The sequence below is a fragment of the Scyliorhinus canicula genome, chromosome 21, assembly GCF_902713615.1.
Source record: "Scyliorhinus canicula chromosome 21, sScyCan1.1, whole genome shotgun sequence".
In the NCBI taxonomy this organism is placed as follows: Eukaryota; Metazoa; Chordata; class Chondrichthyes; order Carcharhiniformes; family Scyliorhinidae; genus Scyliorhinus; species Scyliorhinus canicula.
Window position 1 is genome coordinate 11,236,287 of NC_052166.1, and position 19,883 is coordinate 11,256,169.

Consider the following 19,883-nt stretch of genomic DNA (forward strand, 5'->3'; position numbering starts at 1 on the left):
CCCTCCGAGCACCTTCAGATCACAGGCCGCTCTGCACAAGCCAAAAGGTGTCCACTCGATGAACGTGCAGATGGTTTGTCACCATCAGCTGCAAATCATGCACGTCTGCGCCCAATACCCGGGCACTGTGCCTGACACCATGATCCTGGCACATTTGTCAATTCACAGCCTCTTCGAGACGCCCCCCCCCCCCCCCCCCCCCCCCCGCAAATGGGGAGTTGGCTCCTGAGCGACAGGGGCTATCCACTGTGGTAGTAGCTGCTGACATCTATAGAAAGGCCACAGATCGAAGCAGACACCCGCTACATCACTGCCCGCGCAAAGACCAGGTGTGTGATCAAGCGGTGCCTCAGCATCCTGAATATGTGGCTCAGGTGCTTGGACCTCTTCTGGTGCGGCCCTCCGGTAAGACGCTGAGAGGGCCGCCCACAGTATGGTGGCTGGAGAAGGATTAAGGTGAGGCCTCCTCTAATGAGGAGGTTTTGGGGGAGGGCAAAGTGTGAAGGACATCGGGCCCAGGCAAGTAGGGGAGGCCGCATGATTTGTGTTCCAGGGCTAATGTGCATGAAATGCTCTGATCACCTCTAAGTTCACCGAATATGGGGGTACTAGCCAGGGGCATGGACACCATATCCCACCCCACACCCAGCATCCCCTTCCACTGGCCACACCCCTGCCTGCAACACCCCTACCACACTGTGGCCCTGGGTTGGCAGTAACAGCGGGTCTGGCCCATGGCATGCAGGATGATGATGACCCGCTCTGCGATGAGCTCCGGTGCTGGAACACGACTATACCACAACTGTCACAGATTTCATTTGCAACTGTATAGAATATTGTGTGCTAAAGGAGGTAGTCTGTACATCCCCCAACTGGAAACCATGGTTTAATCGGGAGTTTGACTCCCGACTGAATGCCAGGAAGGAAGCGTTCAAGACAGGTGACTCTGACCGAGGCACTAAATCCAGGGATGACTTTCGCAAATCTATCAGGGATGCCAAGAGACAATACAAGACCAAGCTAGAGTTACAGACGAACAATATGACTTTCACCAGTTGTGGCAAGGCTTAAACAATGTAACAGGCTACGAAGCAATGCTGACTAGAATCTTCACCTGCAGTGCGTCCCTCTCAGATGAACTAAATGCATTCTATTCTTGTTCCGAACAGGGAACCATCAAACCATTCTCAACTTTCCCAACCAGCTCAGACACACCCATACCTACTGTCACAGCTTCCGGAGTCAGATCAGCATTCTTGAAAGTGAACCCTCATAAAGCAGTGGGTCCTGATGGAGACCTTGGTCATGCACTCAGATCCTGAGTGGGGCAACAGTCGGGCATGTTCGCTGACATTTACAACCTCTCCCTACTCCATTGCAAGGTTCCCACCTGCTTCAAGGAAACCCCCATCATACCAGTGCCAAATATTAACCATACAACTCCGCCACAATGACTACCATCCGGTAGCCTTGACTCCATACTTCCAGAATGCCTTGATCCACTGAAATTTGCAGACAGTCACAACTGGTCCACAGCAGACGCCATCTCCCTGGCCCTGAATTCATGCCTGGAGCATCTCGACAAAAGGGCTCCGACGTCAGACTCCTATTAATTGACTACAACTCCGCTTTCAACATCATGATCTCAGCCAAGCTCCTGTCAAAGCTCCAAAATCTAGGATTTGGCTACTCCCTCTGCAACTTGGTCCTCGACAACGTGACTCAGAGACCACTGTCAGTGAGGATAAACTACAGCACCCCCTGCACAATAGTACTCAATACTGGGGCCCCACAAGGCTCCGCACTGAGCCCCCTACAATGCACCCTGTACAGACAGAACTGCATGGCAAAATATGGCTCCAATTCCATCTACATGTTTGCTGATAACATAACTGTAATGTTCAGATCTTGTACAACAATGAGTTAGAGTACAGGAGGGAGATAGAGAACTGAGTAGCATGGTGTAACGACATCAATCTCTCGTTTAACATCAACAAAACAATGGAGCCGGTCATTGACTTCAGGAAGCGAAGCAATGTACACACCCATGTTTCCATCAATGGTGGCCAGGTGGAGATGGTTCACAGCTTCATATTGCTCGGAGTGTACATCACCAAAAATCTGTTCTGATCCAACCGCACACATCAATGCTCCTATCAAGAAACCACAATAGCGCCTATACTGCAGGAAAAAAAACAAAATCAGCATTTCAGCATTGACTATTACTAATTCTTACAGGTGCGCCATAGAAAGCACCCTATCCTGCTGCATCACAGCCTGGTATGGAAACTGCTCGGCCCAAGACCGTAAGAAACCTCAGAGTCGTGGACCCAGCCCAGTCCTTCACACGAACCCGCCCCACCCATCCATTGACTCAGTCCACATTTCTTGCTGCCTGTCCCCTAGTGTTTTGATTATAACCTGATGCAGCTGCATGGTTATCTCTAGTTCCCTATGTAACATGATACACTGCGTGAGGTCAGGTGCAATGCCTGGATCGGCGATGTCTCACTTGTGGGGACCATTAATTGGATTCTATTTCAATTGTATTTTGGAGCAGGCAAGGAGATGGATTAGGTGTTTGTCCCTGTTCACACTCGGAGCTCTGGCTTTGTAACTCTGATAAAGTAAAAAAATAAGAAAAGAACAGGATGCACCGATTCATAAAAATATAAGTTAGAGAAGCGGGATTAGGCCAGAGTCTGCTTCGCCATTGGATCATGACTGATATGTTCGTCCCTTCAATTTGAGCCTGCCCCCTCGGGTTCAAGTCTCTGCTACACCTCAAAATAGACCGTACTCGGCCTGAACACAGCCCAATCCATCACCCAAACCCACCTCCTATCCATTGACTCTGTCTACACCTCCTGATGCCTTGAGGAATTGGGTAGGATAATCGAAGAGCCCTCCCACCGAGTTCTTCTCCCATCCAACCTCTTCCATCGGTGAGAAGATACAGAAGTCTGAGAACAGGCACTAACAGATTCACAAACAGCTTAATCCCTCTGTTCCCAGACTCCTGAATTACCATCTTATGGACTGAACTGATATCTCCACCATCTTCTCCACTGAGTAGTACTACACTCCATACGCTTCACCAGATGTCTATACCTATTGTATGTTTGATATTTTCTTTCATATATTACACTCCCGTCTGCATCAATGGCTCCGAAATGGAGCTGGTCGATAGCTTTAAGTTCCTGGGGGTCACCATCACCAACAGTCAGTCCTGGTCCACTCACATTGATGCAAAAGTCAAGAAAGCCCAACAACGTCTCTACTTCCTACGGAAGCTATAGAAATTTGGCATGTCTGCATCGAGTCTCACAAACTTCTACAGATGTGCGATAGAGAGCATCCGATTGGGCTGCATCACAGCCTGGTATGGCAACTGCTCGGCCCAAGATCTCAAGAAACTGCAGAGCGTGGTGAACTCAGCCCAACACATCACATAAGCTTGCCACCCCCCACATTGATAATGTCGGCACCTCCTGCTGCCTGAGGAAGGCAGATAGTATTATCAGAGACCCTTCCATCAGGCAGAAGGTACAGAAGTCTGAAGACCCGCACATCCAGACATAGGAGCAGCTTCTTCCCCACAGCTACAAGACTCCTCAACGACTCCCCCCTCGGGCTGATCTGTTCCCTGTAAGATTCACGATGCCCTTGCTGCTCTGCTCATGTATTTGCTTTGTTTGGCCCCTTGTTCCACACTGTAACCAATCACTGTTTGTCACTGTACCATTTGTCAATGTTCTCTGTTGATTATGCTTTTGTGTCTACGATGTACGTACTGTGTACATGCCCAGATTTGACTTCGCAGGAGGGTGCCAGTGTTCAGGTAGGTGGTTTGAAGTGTGTCTACTTCAATGCCAGGAGTATACGAAATAAGGTAGGGGAACTGGCAGCATGGGTTGGTACCTGGGACTTTGATGTTGTGGCCATTTCAGAGACATGGATAGAGCAGGGACAGGAATGGTTGTTGCAGGTTCCGGGGTTTAGGTCTTTTAGTAAGCTCAGAGAAGGGGGCAAAAGAGGGGTAGGTGTGGTGCTGCTAGTCAAGGACAGTATTACGGTGGCGGAAAGGATGCTAGATGGGGACTCTTCTTCCGAGGTAGTATGGGCTGAGGTTAGAAACAGGAAAGGAGAGGTCACCCTGTTGGGAGTTTTCTATAGGCCACCTAATAGTTCGAGGGATGTAGAGGAAAGGATGGCGAAGATGATTCTGGAAAAGAGCGAAAGTAACAGGGTAGTTGTTATGGGAGACTTTAACTTTCCAAATATTGACTGGAAAAGATATAGTTCGAGTACATTAGATGGGTCGTTCTTTGTACAATGTGTGCAGGAGGGTTTCCTGACACAATATGTTGACAGGCCAACAAGAGGCGAGGCCACATTGGATTTGGTTTTGGGTAATGAACCAGGCCAGGTGTTAGATCTGGAGGTAGGTGAGCACTTTGGAAACAGTGACCAAAATTAGGTGACCTTTACGTTAGTGATGGAAAGGGATAAGTATACCCCGCAGGGCAAGAGTTATAGCTGGGGGAAGGGCCATTAGACATGACTTAGGATGTGTAGGTTGGAGAAGTAGGCTGCAAGGGTTGGGCACACTGGATATGTGGAGCTTGTTCAAGGAACAGCAATTGCGTGTTCTTGATAAGTACGTGCCAGTCAGGCAGGGAGGAAGGGGTAGAGCAAGGGAACCGTGGTTTACCAAAGAAGTGGAATCTCTTGTTAAGAGGAAGAAGGTGGCCTATGTGAAGATGAGGTGTGAAGTTTCAGTTGGGGCGCTTGATGAAATGAAATGAAATGAAAATCGCTTATTGTCACAAGTAGGCTTCAATTAAGTTACTGTGAAAAGCCCCTAGTCGCCACATTCCGGCGCCTGTCCGGGGAGGCTGGTACGGGAATTGAACCATGCTGCTGGCCTGCCATGGTCTGCTTTCAAAGCCAGCAATTTAGCTGTGTGCTAAACCAGCCCCTGATAGTTACAAGGAAGCGAGGAAGGATCTAAAGAGAGAACTAAGACGAGTAAGGAGGGGACATGAGAAGTCTTTGGCAGGTAGGATCAAGGAAAACCCAAAAGCTTTCTATAGGTATGTCAGGAATAAAAGAATGACTAGGGTAAGAGTAGAGCCAGTCAAGGAAAGGGGTGGGAAGTTGTGTGTGGAGGCTGAGGAGATAAGCGAGATACTAAATGAATACTTTTCGTCAGTATTCACTCAGGAAAATGATAATGTTATGGAGGAGAATGCTGAGACCCAGGCTATTAGAATAGATGGCATTGAGGTGCGTAGGGAAGAAGTGTTGGCAATTCTGGACAAGGTGAAAATAGATAAGTCCCCGGGGCCTGATGGAATTTATCCTAGGATTCTCTGGGAATCCAGGGAAGAGATTGCTGAGCCTTTGGCTTTGATTTTTATGTCATCATTGGCTATAGGAATTGTGCCAGAGGACTGGAGGGTAGCAAATGTGGTCCCTTTGTTCAAGAAGGGGAGTAGAGATAACTCCGGTAACTATAGGCCGGTGAGCCTCACGTCTGTTGTGGGTAAAGTCTTGGAGAGGATTATAAGAGATACGATTTATAATCATCTAGATAGGAATAATATGATTAGGGATAGTCAGCATGGCTTTGTGAAGGGTAGGTCATGCCTCACAAACCTTATTGAGTTCTTTGAGAAGGTGACTGAACAGGTAGACGAGGGTAGAGCAGTTGATGTGGTGTATATGGATTTCAGTAAAGCGTTTGATAAGGTTCCCCACGGTCGGCTATTGCAGAAAATACGGAGGCTGGGGATTGAGGGTGATTCAGAGATGTGGATCAGAAATTGGCTAGTTGAAAGAAGACAGAGGGTGGTGGTTGATGGCAAATGTTCAGAATGGAGTACCACAAGGATCTGTTCTGGGGCCGTTGCTGTTTGTCTTTTTTATAAATGACCTAGAGGAGGGCATAGAAGGTTGGGTGAGTAAATTTGCAGACAACACTAAAGTCGGTGGAGTTGTAGACAGTGTAGAAGGATGTTGCAGGTTACAGAGGGACATAGATAAGCTGCAGAGCTGGGCTGAGAGGTGGCAAATGGAGTTTAATGTAGAGAAGTGTGAGGTGATTCACTTTGGAAAGAATAACAGGAATGCGGAATATTTGGCTAATGGTAAAATTCTTCGCAGTGTGGATGTGCAGAGGGATCTCGGTGTCCATGTACATAGATCCCTGAAAGTTGCCACCCAGGTTGATAGGGTTGTGAAGAAGGCCTATGGTGTGTTGACCTTTATTGGTAGAGGGATTGAGTTCCGGAGCCATGAGTTCATGTTGCAGCTGTACAAAACTCTGGTATGGCCGCATTTGGAGTATTGCGTACAGTTCTGGTCGCCCCATTATAGGAAGGACGTGGAAGCATTGGAACGGGTGCAGAGGTGATTTACCAGGATGTTGCCTGGTATGAAGGGAAAATCTTATGAGGAAAGGCTGATGGACTTGAGGTTGTTTTCGTTAGAGCGAAGGAGGTTAAGAGGTGACTTAATAGAGGCATACAAAATGATCAGAGGGTTAGATAGGATGGACAGTGAGAGCCTTCTCCCGCGGATGGAGGTGGCTAGCACGAGGGGACATAGCCATAAATTGAGGGGTAATAGATATAGGACAGAGGTCAGAGGTAGGTTTTTTATTCAAAGAGTAGTGAGGCCGTGGAATGCCCTACCTGCAACAGTAGTGAACTCGCCAACATTGAGGGCATTTAAACGTTTATTGCATAAGCATATGGATGATAATGGCATAGTGTAGGTTAGATGGCCTTTAGCTTTTGACTTCCCATGTCGGTGCAACATCGTGGGCCGAACGATACTGCGCTGTATCGTTCTATGTTCTATGTTCTATGTGTACGTTCCTCGGCCACAGAATAATACTTTTCACTGTACATTGGTACATGTGATAATAATGCAAATCAAATCAAATCTGTGTGGACTGTCCACGAAACACTACTTTTCACTGTACCTTGGTACACGTGACAATAAACACAAATCCAAATATATTTGTTTCATTTGCAAACTTAGCAACAGTGCCCTCCATTCCTTCTTCCAGATTGTTAATACATATAGTAAATAATTGTGGTCCCAATTCTCTATCCATGCCAGTAAACCCCTAACACCATGGCGTCCATACGTGTTTAGCAGCCTCCTGTATGGCATCTTGTTAATTGGCCTTGTGGATATCCAAGTGGGTCACATCCATTGGTTACTCCTTCTCTACTTCATCATTGCCTCCTCAAAGAATTCTAACAAAGTTTTCAGGCATGACCTCCCCTTGACGAAGCCATGCGGACTTAGCTTATTTTGCCATGCAGTTTCAAGCACTCCGCAAACGTATACTTAATGAAGGACTTTAAAATAGTACCAACAAACTAACTCAGGCCAACAGATCTATATCCAGTCCTCTGCCTCCCTCCTACTTAACACAAAAATTAACCATTTTGCAGTGAGAACGGTCCCAGCTCCAGTGATTCCTGAAATATCCTCACCAATGCCTCCACAATCACATCAGCAATTTCCTTCAGAATGCTGGTGTGTAGTCTACCCGATCCAATGATTTATCCACCTTCAGATTTTCCAGCCTGTCGAGCACCTTCTCCTTAGTGATGGTCACAGGACACACCTCTGCGCCCTGACTCTCTTAAATCCGTACTTGTGTCTTGCACGGTGAAGTCTGATGCTAAGCACCTATTCAGTCCCTCTGTCATTACCTTCTTCCCCAGTACCACTTATCCAGCCTCATTTTCCAGTTGACCAATGTCCTGTCTTGCCTTTTATATATCTAAAATCTTGTGTAGTATTACTAGCTCTGGGAAGGTGAGGAGACTTCATAAAAGAGCGGAGAGACAGGGCTGAGACTTCATTCAGGAGCGCGGAGTGTGCTTTTTCAGCGAGAGAAGTAACCAGGGGGCTGTTGGAAAGGTAAGTTTTCCTATTTTAAAAACTTACCTTGCAGGAGCAGTGCATGGGAGGAGCTGAGTGGGAGCGGTCGAATTGCGCTCTGGGAAGGTGAGTGAACTGATATATTTGGGCTGCGGCTAAACCCGAGACACTAATGTTTCCCACCCGCCCTCCTCCTCTAACCAAATAAAAAAGACTGTGGTGATAAGGAGCAGCAAACTTCAGATTTTCGGCGGGAGCAGTGGCGAGGGGTCGTTGGTAAGGTAAGTTTACCTCTTTAATACTTTAAAAACTTACTTTGAAGAGTAACATCTCAGCAAGCAGTGACCTGATTGGCTGGTAAGGAAAGTGTTCCAATTAGCAGCAGCTGGGAGAAATTTAACTCTTAGTGTGTTGGTGAGTATTGTGATTGGTAAGTAAAACCTTTCTTCCTTTCACTTTTTAATTATTTGATATTATATTTATAGTCAGTTAAGGTAAAGGGTAAAAACGGTAGGAGATCCCAGACACGTGTTATGCTCCTCGTGCTCAATGTGGGAGTTCAGGGACGCGGCCGATGCCCCTGACTCCTTCATGTGCGGGAAGTGTGTCCAGCTGCAGCTCCTGTTAGACCGCATGACGGCTCTGGAGCTGCAGATGGACTCACTTTGGAGCATCCGCGATGCTGAGGAGGTCGTGGATAGCACATTCAGTGAGTTGGTCACACCGCAGATTATGATTGGTGAGGGAGACAGGGAATGGGTGACCAAAAGGCAGAGAAAGAGCAGGAAGGCAGTGCAGATGTCCCCTGCGGTCATCTCCCTCCAAAACAGGTATACCGTTTTGGATACTGTTGGCGGAGATGACTCACCAGGGGAAGGCAGTAGTAGCCAGGCTCATGGCACCGTGGCTGGCTCTGCTGCACAGAAGGGCGGGTAAAAGATTGGCAGGGCTATAGTCATAGGGGATTCATATGGAAGGGGAGTAGGCAGGCGTTTCTGTGGTCGAAATTGAAACTCCCGAATGGTATGTTGCCTCCCAGGTGCACGGGTCAGGGATGTCTCAGATCGGCTGCAGGACATACTGAAGGGGGAGGGTGAACAGCCAGTTGTCGTGGTGCATATAGGCACCAACGATATAGGTAAAAAACAGGATGAGGTTCTACAATCAGAATTTAGGGAGTTAGGAGATAAGTTAAAAAGAAGGACCTCAAAGGTAGTAATCTCAGGATTGCTACCAGTGCCACGGGACAGTCACCGTAGAAATTCAAGAATAGTCAGAATGAATACGTGGCTTGAGAGATGGTGCAGGAGGGAGGGGTTCAGATTTTTGGGACATTGGAACTGGTTCTTGGGGCGATGGGACCATTACAAACCAGATGGTCTACACCTGGGCAGGACTGGAAACCAATGTCCTAGGTTTTGCTAACACTGTTGGGGAGGTTTTAAACTAATGTGGCAGGGGGATGGGAACCAGATTAGGAAGTTAGAGGTCAGTAAAGAGGCAGCAACTAAAGCCAGTAAGGTACTAGATAATAAACTCAATGTGACTAAGGGGAAGAGTAGACAGGGAAGAGATGATGATGCAAAGGGACAGGTGGTCTGAGGTGCATTTGTTTATGCTAAGTGTAGCAGGTAAGGCAGATGAATTTAGGGCTTGGATTAGTACCTGGGAATATGATGTTATTGGTATTACTGAGACTTGGTTGAGGGAAGGGCAGACTGGCGACTGAATATCCCAGGGTATAGATGCTTCAGGAGGGATAGAGAGGGAGGTAGAAGGGATGGAGGAGTTGCATTACTAGTCAGAGATGATATCACAGCTGTGATTAAGGAGGACACTATGGAGGATTCGAGCACTGAGGCAATATGGGTGGAGCTAAGAAATAGGAAGGGTGCAGCAACATTGTTGGGACTTTATTACAGGCCTCCCAAAAGCGAGCATTAAGGGGTACAAATATGCAGACAGATTATAGAAAAATGTAGGAGCAATAGGGTGGTTGTGATGGGAGATTTTAACTTCCCCAACATTGAATGGGACTCATGTAGTGTTGGAAGCGAAGATGGACCAGAGTTTGTAAGGAGCATCCAGGAGAGTATTTTAGAGCAGTTTGTAAATCGTCCAACTCGGGAAGGGGCCATACTGGACCTGGTATTGGGGAATAATCCGGTTGAAGTTTCAGTCGGTGATTACTTTGGGAATAGCGATCACAATTCCGTAAGTTTTAGAATACTCATGGACAAGGACCAGAATGGTCCTAAAGGAAGAGTGCTAAATTGGGGAAAGGCAGAGTATAACAAAATTCGGCAGGAGCTAGGGGATGTGGATTGGGAGCAGCTGTTTCAGGGTAAATCCACATTTGAAATGTAGAAGTCTTTTAAGGAAAGGTTGATTAGAGTGCAGGGCAGACATGTCCCTGTGAAAATGAGAGACAGAAATGGCAAGATTAGCAAACCATGGATGACGGGTGAAATTGTGAGACTAGCTCAGATGAAAAAAGAAGCATTCATAAGATCGAGGCAACTGAAAACTGATGAAGCTTTGGAGGAATATCGGGAAAGTAGGACGAATCTCAAATGCACAATAAAGAATGCTAAAAGGGGTCATGAAATATCTTTGGCTAACAGGGTTAAGGAAAATCCCAAAGCCTTTTATTCGTATACAAGGAGCAAGAGGGTAACTAGAGAAAGGATTGGCCCACACAAAGACAAAAGAGGGAATTTATGCGTGGAGTCAGAGGAAATGGGTGAGATTCTTAATGAGTACTTTGCATCGGTATTCACCAAGGAGAGGGACAGGACGGATGTTGAGGCTAGGGATGGATGTTTAAATATTCTAGGTCAAGTTGTCATACGGAAGGGGGAAGTTTTGGGTATTCTAAAAGACATTAAGGTGGACAAGTGACCAGGACCGGATGGGATCTATCTCAGGTTACTGAGGGAAGTGAGGGTCGAAATAGCTGGGGCATTAACATATATATTTGCAGCATCCTTGAGCATGGGTGAGGTCCCGGAGGACTGGAGAATTGCTAATGTTGTCCCTTTATTTAAGAAGGGTAGCAGAGACAATCCAGGGAATTATAGACCTGTGAGCTTGACATCAGTGGTAGGCAAACTGTTGGAGAAGATACTGAAGGATAGGATCTATTCACATCTGGAAGAAAATAGACTTATCAGTGACAGACAGCATGGTTTTGTGCAGGGAAGGTAATGTCTTACAAACCTAATAGAATTCTTTGAGGAAGTGACAAAGTTAATTGATGAGGGAAGGGCTGTAGATGTCATATACATGGACTACAGTGAGGCATTGGATAAAGTTTCCCATGGCAGGTTGATGGAAAAAGTGAAGTTGTATGGGGTTCAGGGTGTACGAGCTAGGTGGATAAAGAACTGGCTGGGCAACAGGAGACAGAGAGTAGTGGTGGAAGGGAGTGTCTCAAAATGGAGAAAGGTGACTAGTGGTGTTCCACAGGGATCCGTGCTCGGACCACTGTTGTTTGTGATCTACATAAATGACCTGGAGGAAGGTATAGGTGGTCTGATTAGCAAGTTTGCAGATGATACTAAGATTGGTGGAGTTGCAGATAATGAGGAGGACTGCCAGAGAATACAGCAAAATATAGATAGAGTGGAGAGTTGGGCAGAGAAATGGGAGATGGAGTTCAATCCAGGCAAATGCGAGGTGATGTATTTTGGAAGATCAAATTCAAGAGCAGACTATGTGGTCAATGGAAGAGTACTGGGGAAAATTGATGTACAGAGAGATCTGGGAGTTCAGGTCCATTGTACCGTGAAGGTGGCAGCACCGGTTGATAGAGTGGTCAAGAAGGCATACAGCATGCTTGCCTTCATCGGACGGGGTATTGAGTACAAGAGTCGGGAGGTCATGTTACAGTTGTATAGTACTTTGGTTAGGCCACATTTGGAATATTGCATGTACAGATTTGTAGGACAATAAGTAACACTTTAGCGTGAAAAATGTTTGGGCTGTGGGACAAAACCAGAGCCCCCGGAGAAAAGCGGCACATAAGATGGGGGGATGAGGAAAGTCAATTCAACAGTGATCCAAGGCTGGAATCGCAAGCCGAGTCTTGGTGCTGTGAGGAAGCAGTGATAACCATTGTGCAGTGTGCGCAGTGGACACAACTGGGCGGTGTTTTGTCAGGACCATTGTACCCTGCAGATGGCAGCACCGGTTGATAGAGTGGTCAAGAAGGCATACAGCATGCTTGGCTTCATCGGACGGGGTATTGAGTACAAGAGTCGGGAGGTCATGTTACAGTTGTATAGGACTTTGGTTAGGCCACATTTGGAATATTGCGTACAGTTCTGGTCGCCACATTACCAGAAAGATGTGGATGCTTTAGAGAGGGTGCAGAGGAGGTTCAACAGGATGTTGCCTGATATGGAGGGTGCTAGCTATGAAGAAAGGTTGAGTAGATTAGGATTGTTTTTGTTGGAAAGGCAGAGGTTGAGGGGGGACCTGATTGAGGTCTACAAAATTATGACAGGTATGGACAGGGTGGATAGCAACAAGCTTTTCCAAGATTGGGGGTGTCAATTACAAGGGGTCACGATTTCAAGGTGAGAGGGGGAAAGTTTAAGGGAGATGTGCGTGGAAAGTTTTTTACGCAGAGAGTGGTGGGTGCCTGGAACGCTTTGCCAGCGGAGGTGGTAGAGGCGGGCACGATAGCATCATTTAAGATGCATCTCGACAGATATATGAACGGGTGGTGAACAGAGGGAAGTAGACTTTGGAAAATAGGAGACAGGTTTAGATAAAGGATGTGGATCGGCGCAGGCTGGGAGGGCCGAAGGGCCTGTTCCTGTGCTGTAATTGTCTTTGTTCTTTGTTCTGGCTAGCTTACACTCATATTTCATTTTTTTCCCCTTTTTAAAAAAAATGTCTTCTTCTTGCTTTAATGGGCTTCCCAATCCTCTGTATTCCCACTAGATCTTGCAATATTGTATATTTTATCTATGTCGCTGATGCTGCCCCTGGCTCTGCTCAAATATAACAATGGACATTCTTCTCTCCCATAACATCAAGATAAACTATGGTACCTCAGAATATGCCAGGTTCTCCCAGAAGTCGGTGTCATTATGCAATATTCGAATCCCTGCAGGTAGAGTCCCTGCGAGTTTGCTGTGTCTATATAAACATTTCTGGAACAAGCCTTTCCATTCACCTGAAGAAGGAGCCGTGCTCCGAAAGCTCGTGTTTGAAACAAACCTGTTGGACTTTAACCTGGTGTTGTAAGACTTCTTACTGTGCTCACCCCAGTCCAACGCCGGCATCTCCACAGGGTGGGAGCGACACACGGGCTGCTAAGGCGGGAGAAGGTCCAGGACCAAGAGAATCGGTTGCGGTGCCAGAACCTTTGCATTGTGGGCCTACCACAGTGTACCCGAGAGGACTTGGCAGAGGTGCTGTGCTGGGTTTTTGCAGGGGGAACCTTCCGCAAGAAGCCAGAGGTAGACAGAGCCCATAGGTTTCTACAGCCAATGCTCAAGGCCGAAAACACCCACAAGCCATCATCACAAAACTGCACCCGAACCAAGACCAGAAACAAAACCAACAATGAGAAAGACACACACTGTCCTGCAAATGGGAAGGGCACTCTATCCGTGCGTACTGGGACCTTTAGGGCAGGCTTGGTCAAGCACAGGGCAGAATTTAACACAGCCAAGGCGGCTCTTTACAAAATCACTGTGTGGTTCAGGATTTTGTACAGCACAAACTTTCCAGGATGGGGAGTATTCCTTCACTCCACCTGCAGAAACAGACAGATTTGTGCAGATGGGGCTGAGAAGGTAACTAACCCCACAGTGAACCAGACCTCCATTCTCTTCGGATAGAAAACAATGAGAGAAGGAGTGACTATTCAGGGAGAGCTGACTTGCCTCGTATTTGATCTGACTGCGAGTCTCAGAAAGGAGGGGTGAAATGCAGAGTGCGGTCAAGAGGGGAGAGAGGTGAATAGAAATGCAACAATTGGGAGAAGATGGAGAGCAGGTTGGGGGGGGGGGGGCGTGAGCCTGCACCCTTGTGGGTGAGCTAGCAGAGGGAAGTACATTACCAGAAGGATGTGGATGCTTTAGAGAGGGTGCAGAGGGGGTTCACCAGGATGTTGCCTGGTGTGGAGGGTGCTAGCTATGAAGAAAGGTTGAGTAGATTAGGATTGTTTTCGTTGGAAAGACGGAGGTTGAGGGGGGACCTGATTGAGGTCTACAAAATTATGAGAGGTATGGGCAGGGTGGATAGCAACAAGCTTTTCCAAGAGTGGGGGTGTCAAGTTACAAGGGGGCACGATTTCAAGGTGAGAGGGGGAAAGTTTAAGGGAGATGTGCGTGGAAAGTTTTTTACGCATGCTAAATTGGCCATGCTAAATTGCCCGTAGTGTAAGGTTAATGGGGGGATTGTTGGGTTACGGGTATACGGGTTACGTGGGTTTAAGTAGGGTGATCATTGCTCGGCACAACATCGAGGGCCGAAGGGCCTGTTCTGTGCTGTACTGTTCTATGTTCTATGTTCTATATCCAGTGTGCCCAAACCTTGCAGCCTACATCTCCAACCTACACATCCTAAGTCATGTCTAATGGCATCATAATTGCCCTTCTTCCAGCTATAACTCTTGCCCTGCGGGGTATACTTATCCCTTTTCATCACTAATGTAAAGGTCACCGAATTGTGGTCACTGTCTCCAAAGTGCTCACCTACCCCCAGATCTAACACCTGGCCTGGTTCATTACCCAAAACCAAATCCAATGTGGCCTCGCCTCTTGTTGGCCTGTCAATATATTGTGTCAGGAAACCCTCCTGCACACATTGTGCAAAGAACGACCAATCTAATGTACTCGAACTATATCTTTTCCAGTCAATATTTGGAAAGTTAAAATCTCCCATAATTACTACCTTGTTACTTTCGCTCTTTTCCAGAATCATCTTCGCCATCCTTTCCTCTACATCCCCAGAACTATTAGGTGGCCTATAGAAAACTCCCAACTTGGTGACCTCTCCTTTCCTGTTTCTAACCTCAGCCCATACTACCTCGGAAGAAGAGTCCCCATCTAGCATCCTTTCCGCCACCGTAATACTGTCCTTGACTAGCAGCACCACACCTCCCCCTCTTTTGCCCCTTTCTCTGAGCTTACTAAAACACCTAATCCCCGGAACCTGCAACAACCATTCCTGTCCCTGCTCTATCCATGTCTCTGAAATGGCCACAACATCGAAGTCCCAGGTACCAACCCATGCTGCCAGTTCCCCTACCTTATTTCGTATACTCCTGGCATTGAAGTAGACACACTTCAAACCACCTACCTGAACACTGGCACCCTCCTGCGAAGTCACATCTGTGCTCCTGACCTCTATACTCTCAATCTCCCGTACCCCAAAACTACAATCCAGGTTCCCATGCCCCTGCTGAATTAGTTTAAACCCCCCCCCCAAAGAGCACTAACAAATCTCCCCCCCCCCCAGGATATTGGTGCCCCTCAGGTTCAGATGTAGACCATCCTGTCTATAGAGGTCCCACCTTCCCCAGAAAGAGCCACAGTTATCCAGAAATCTGAATCCCTCCCGCCTGCATCCATTCCCTGTAGCCACGTATTTAATTGCTCTCTCTCCCATTCCTCGTCTCACTATCACGTGGCATGGGCAACAACCCAGAGATAACAACTCTGTTGTTCTCGCTCTGAGCTTCCATCCTAGCTTCCAAAAGGCCTGCCTGACATCCTTATCCCCTTTCCTACCTATGTCGTTAGTGCCAATGTGGACTCCGACTTGGGGCTGCTCCCCCTCCCCTTAAGGACCCGGAAAACATGATCCGAGACATCACGTACCCTTGCACCTGGGAGGCAACATACCAAACGTGAGTCTCTCTCGCTCCCACAAAATCTCCTATCTGTGCCCCTGACTATTGAGTCCCCAATTACTAATGTTCTACTCCTTTCCCCCCTTCCCTTCTGAGCAACAGGGACAGACTCCGTGCCAGAGGCCCGTACCCCATGGCTTACCCCTGGTATGTCGTCCCCCCACAAGTATCCAAAACGGTATACTTGTTACTAAGGGGAACGACCACAGGGGATCCCTGTACTGACTGCTTACCCCCAGCCCCTCTCACCGTCTTCCATCTATCTTTATTCTTTGGCGTAACTACTTTCCTGAAGCTTCTATCTATGACCCCCTCTGCGTCCCGAATAATCCGAAGTTCATCCAGCTCAAGTTCCAGGTCCCTAACACGGTTTTTGAGGAGCTGGAGTTGGGTGCACTTCCCACAGATGAAATCAGCAGGGACACTGATGGCGTCCCTCACCTCAAACATTCTGCAGGAGGAGCATTGTACTGCCTTCCCTGACATCACCTCTAGATTTAAAAAAAACAAGAAAAAGAAAAAGAAAGGAAGAGCTTACCTGATATTCCCTCATACCCTGCTCCCGCTTAAAGGTAAGCAAATTTAAAGGCACTCACTCACCTTCACGACAGGTCCCTGCTCCCGCTTCCCAAAGACCGTGGTTTTTGTTTTGTTTAGAGGAGGAGGTAGGGTGGGAAACACTGAAGAAGTGTTTCAGGTTTAACTGTCACTTGACAACAGCCCCTCCACAAACCACCTTCAAATTAGGCTGACCGCACTGCACGTATGCAAATTTCCCCAGAACAGCTGATCAGTAGGTCTGCTTTGCTGCCCTCTGCTGGATGCTTGCCTTCACTCAAACTCCTCGGGTCTCCTTCGCAGGTACACCTTCAAATTAGGCTGACCGCACTGCACGTATGCAAATTTCCCCAGAACAGCTGATCAGTAGCTCTGCTCTGCTGCCCTCAGGCAGTTGGAGATCTGCGTGCCAGAGGTTTTCCCAGACTACCAGACAGGCTTTGTCAAGTACAAGCAGTGAACATCAAACATCAGGCGCCTACTGAACGTGATAATCACCCCATCCGGGCAGATAACATCAGAAGGGGCAGCACGGTAGCATGGTGGTTAGCATAATGCTTCACAGCTCCAGGGTCCCAGGTTCGATTCCCGGCTGGGTCACTGTCTGTGTGGAGTCTGCACGTCCTCCCCGTGTGTGCGTGGGTTTCCTCCGGGTGCTCCGGTTTCCTCCCACAGTCCAAAGATGTGCGGGTTAGGTGGATTGGCCATGCTAAATTGCCCGTAGTGTCCTAAAAAGTAAGGTTAAGGGGGTGGGGTTGTTGGGTTATGGGTATAGGGTGGATACGTGGGTTTGAGTAGTGTGATCATTGCTTGGCACAACATCGAGGGCCGAAGGGCCTGTTCTGTGCTGTACTGTTCTATGTTCTATGTTCTAAGTGATCATCCGTCTCCTGCGGCTGGGACCCTTGCCCCTCTTGTTTTCTTGGCTGCTTTTGCACCTACTTTGCGCCCTCTCCCCCACTCTTCTTTTCTTCTTTGTCCCGTGGTTCATTGTTCCCACTCTGCCCTCAATGCTTCCCCACCCCGCTTACTCTACTAGCTGCTGGCTGCAAACAGATTTTAGAACAATTGATGAACGGCTTCTGCATCCTATGGAAGCTACTTCCATAGAAATTGCACCAGGTCAGACAGCCAGTCTGCCTTTTGTATGCTTCTGCTGATCGCCAGCAGGATTCTCCGTCGGGAGATGAGGAAGGCAAAAGGTAGGGCGTCGGCCACTAGCTGATCTGAAACTCTGAAGACTGCCACTTTTGGCATAATTCCACCCTCACCCCACAACCATTGACATCGCCTCCAAAAATGTCTTCCAGTATCCGACAAGCCTGTGGCAAGCCCAGAGGATATGGGTCTGGTTGGCCGGGGCTCCGTGGCACCGTTCACATTTGCCCTCTAACTCTGGTAACAACCCACACTTCCGGGTTCTGGTTAGGTGCGCTCTGTGCACCATCCTTAGATGTGTTAGACTCTGCTCTGTCCATGGCCACAGTTTGCCCTGTGTAAGTGCTTCGATCAGAGTCCTCCCATGTCTTCCTTGTCTCGTTCAAGGGGCAGAGTACCTCCTGCAACACACAGGTCCACACAGCTTCGATAGCTCGCCTGCGTCCAGCAGATCTTCCATTAACGAGTGTCCTGGTATCTGGGCCTTTGTTTCCTTACAGAGGAAGCTTATGTACTAACACCTCATACAATTGCAGCGTAACCTCCCTAGTCTTAAACTCCATCCCTCTAGCAATGAAGGACAAAATTCCATTTGCTTTCTTAATCACCTGTTGCACCTGTAAACCGACTTTCTGTGACTCATGAACTAGCACACCCCAGGGTTCTCTGAACAGCAGCATGCTTTATATTTTATGTTTAAATAATAATCCTGTTTGCTGTTATTCCTACCAAAATGGATAACCTCACATTTGTCAACATTGTGTTCCATCTGCTAGACCCTAGCCCATTCACTTAACCTATCCAAATCCCTCTGCAGACTTCAGTATCCTCTGCACTTTTTCGCTTCACCACTTATCTTAGTGTCATCTGCAAATTTGGACACAAATTTGGTCCCCAACTCCAAATCATCTATGTAAATTTGAACAATTGTAGGGCCCAACACGGATCCCTGAGGAACACCACTAGCTACTGATTGCCAACCAGAGAAACACCCATTAATTACCACTCTTTGTTTTCTATTAATTAACCAATCCTCTATCCAGGCTACTACTTTACCCTTAATGCCATGCATCTTTATCTGATGCAGCAACCTTTTGTGTGGCACCTTGTCAAAGGTTTTCTGGAAATCCAGATATACCACATCCATTGGCTCCCCATTATCTACTAAACTGGTAATGTCCTCAAAAAATTCCACTAAATTAGTTATGGCACGACCTGCCCTTTATGAACCCATGCTGTGTCTGCCCAATGGGACAATTTCCATCCAGATGCATCGCTATTTCTTCCTTGATGATAGATTCCAGCATCTTCCCTACTACTGAAGTTAAGCTCACTGGCCTATAATTACCCTCTGCCTACCTCCTTTTTTAAACAGTGGTGTCACGTTTGCTAATTTTCCAATCCACCGGGACCACCCCAGAGTCTAGTGAATTTTGGTAAATTATCACTAGAGCATTTGCAATTTCCCAGTGCAATCAAATCAAGGTATTTGATTTTACCTTCTCACCCTTCACCATATTGTGATTGCTCCTTCCGAGAGAATCTCTAACTATGATATCATGAATTAATCCTGTCTCATTACACAGGACAAGATCTGGGACTGCTTGTACCCTCATAGGTTCCATTACATACTGTTCTAGGAAACTATCGTGGATACATTCTATAAACTCCTCCTCAAGGCTGCCTTGACCGACCTGGTTAAACCAATCGGCATGTAGATTAAAATCCGCCATGATAACTGCTGTACCATTTCTACATGCATCAGTTATTTCTTTGTTTATTGCCTGCCCCACCATGACGTTACTATTTGGTGGGCTATAGACTGCTCCTATGAGTGATTTTTTTCGCCTTACTATTCCTGATTTCCACCCAAATGGATTCAACCTTATCCTCCATAGCACCAATGTCATCCCTTACTATTGCCTAGATGTCATCCTTAAATAACAGAGCTACACCACCTCCCTTACCATCCACTCTGTCCTTCCGAATAGTTTGATACCCTCGGATATTTAACTCCCAGTCGTGACCATCCTTTAACCATGTTTCAGTAACGGCCACTAAATCATAGTCATTTACGATGATTTGCGCCATCAACTCATTTACTTTATTCCGAATACTACGAGCATTCAGGTAAAGTACACTTATGTTGTTTTTTTTTACCTCTGTTTTGAATCTTAACATCTCCAGTTTTATTCCTTTTAGTATTACTGGGCCTGTTCACTGAGCTCCCCTCAGTCACTGTACCTTGTACTGTCGCCCTTTTTGATTTTTAACTTTGGGTTCTCTGCCTTACACTTTCCCCCTTACTTCCTTTTGTTTCTGCCCCTGTTTTACGACCTTCCAATGTCCTGCACAGGTTCCCATCCCCCTGCCACATTAGTTTAAA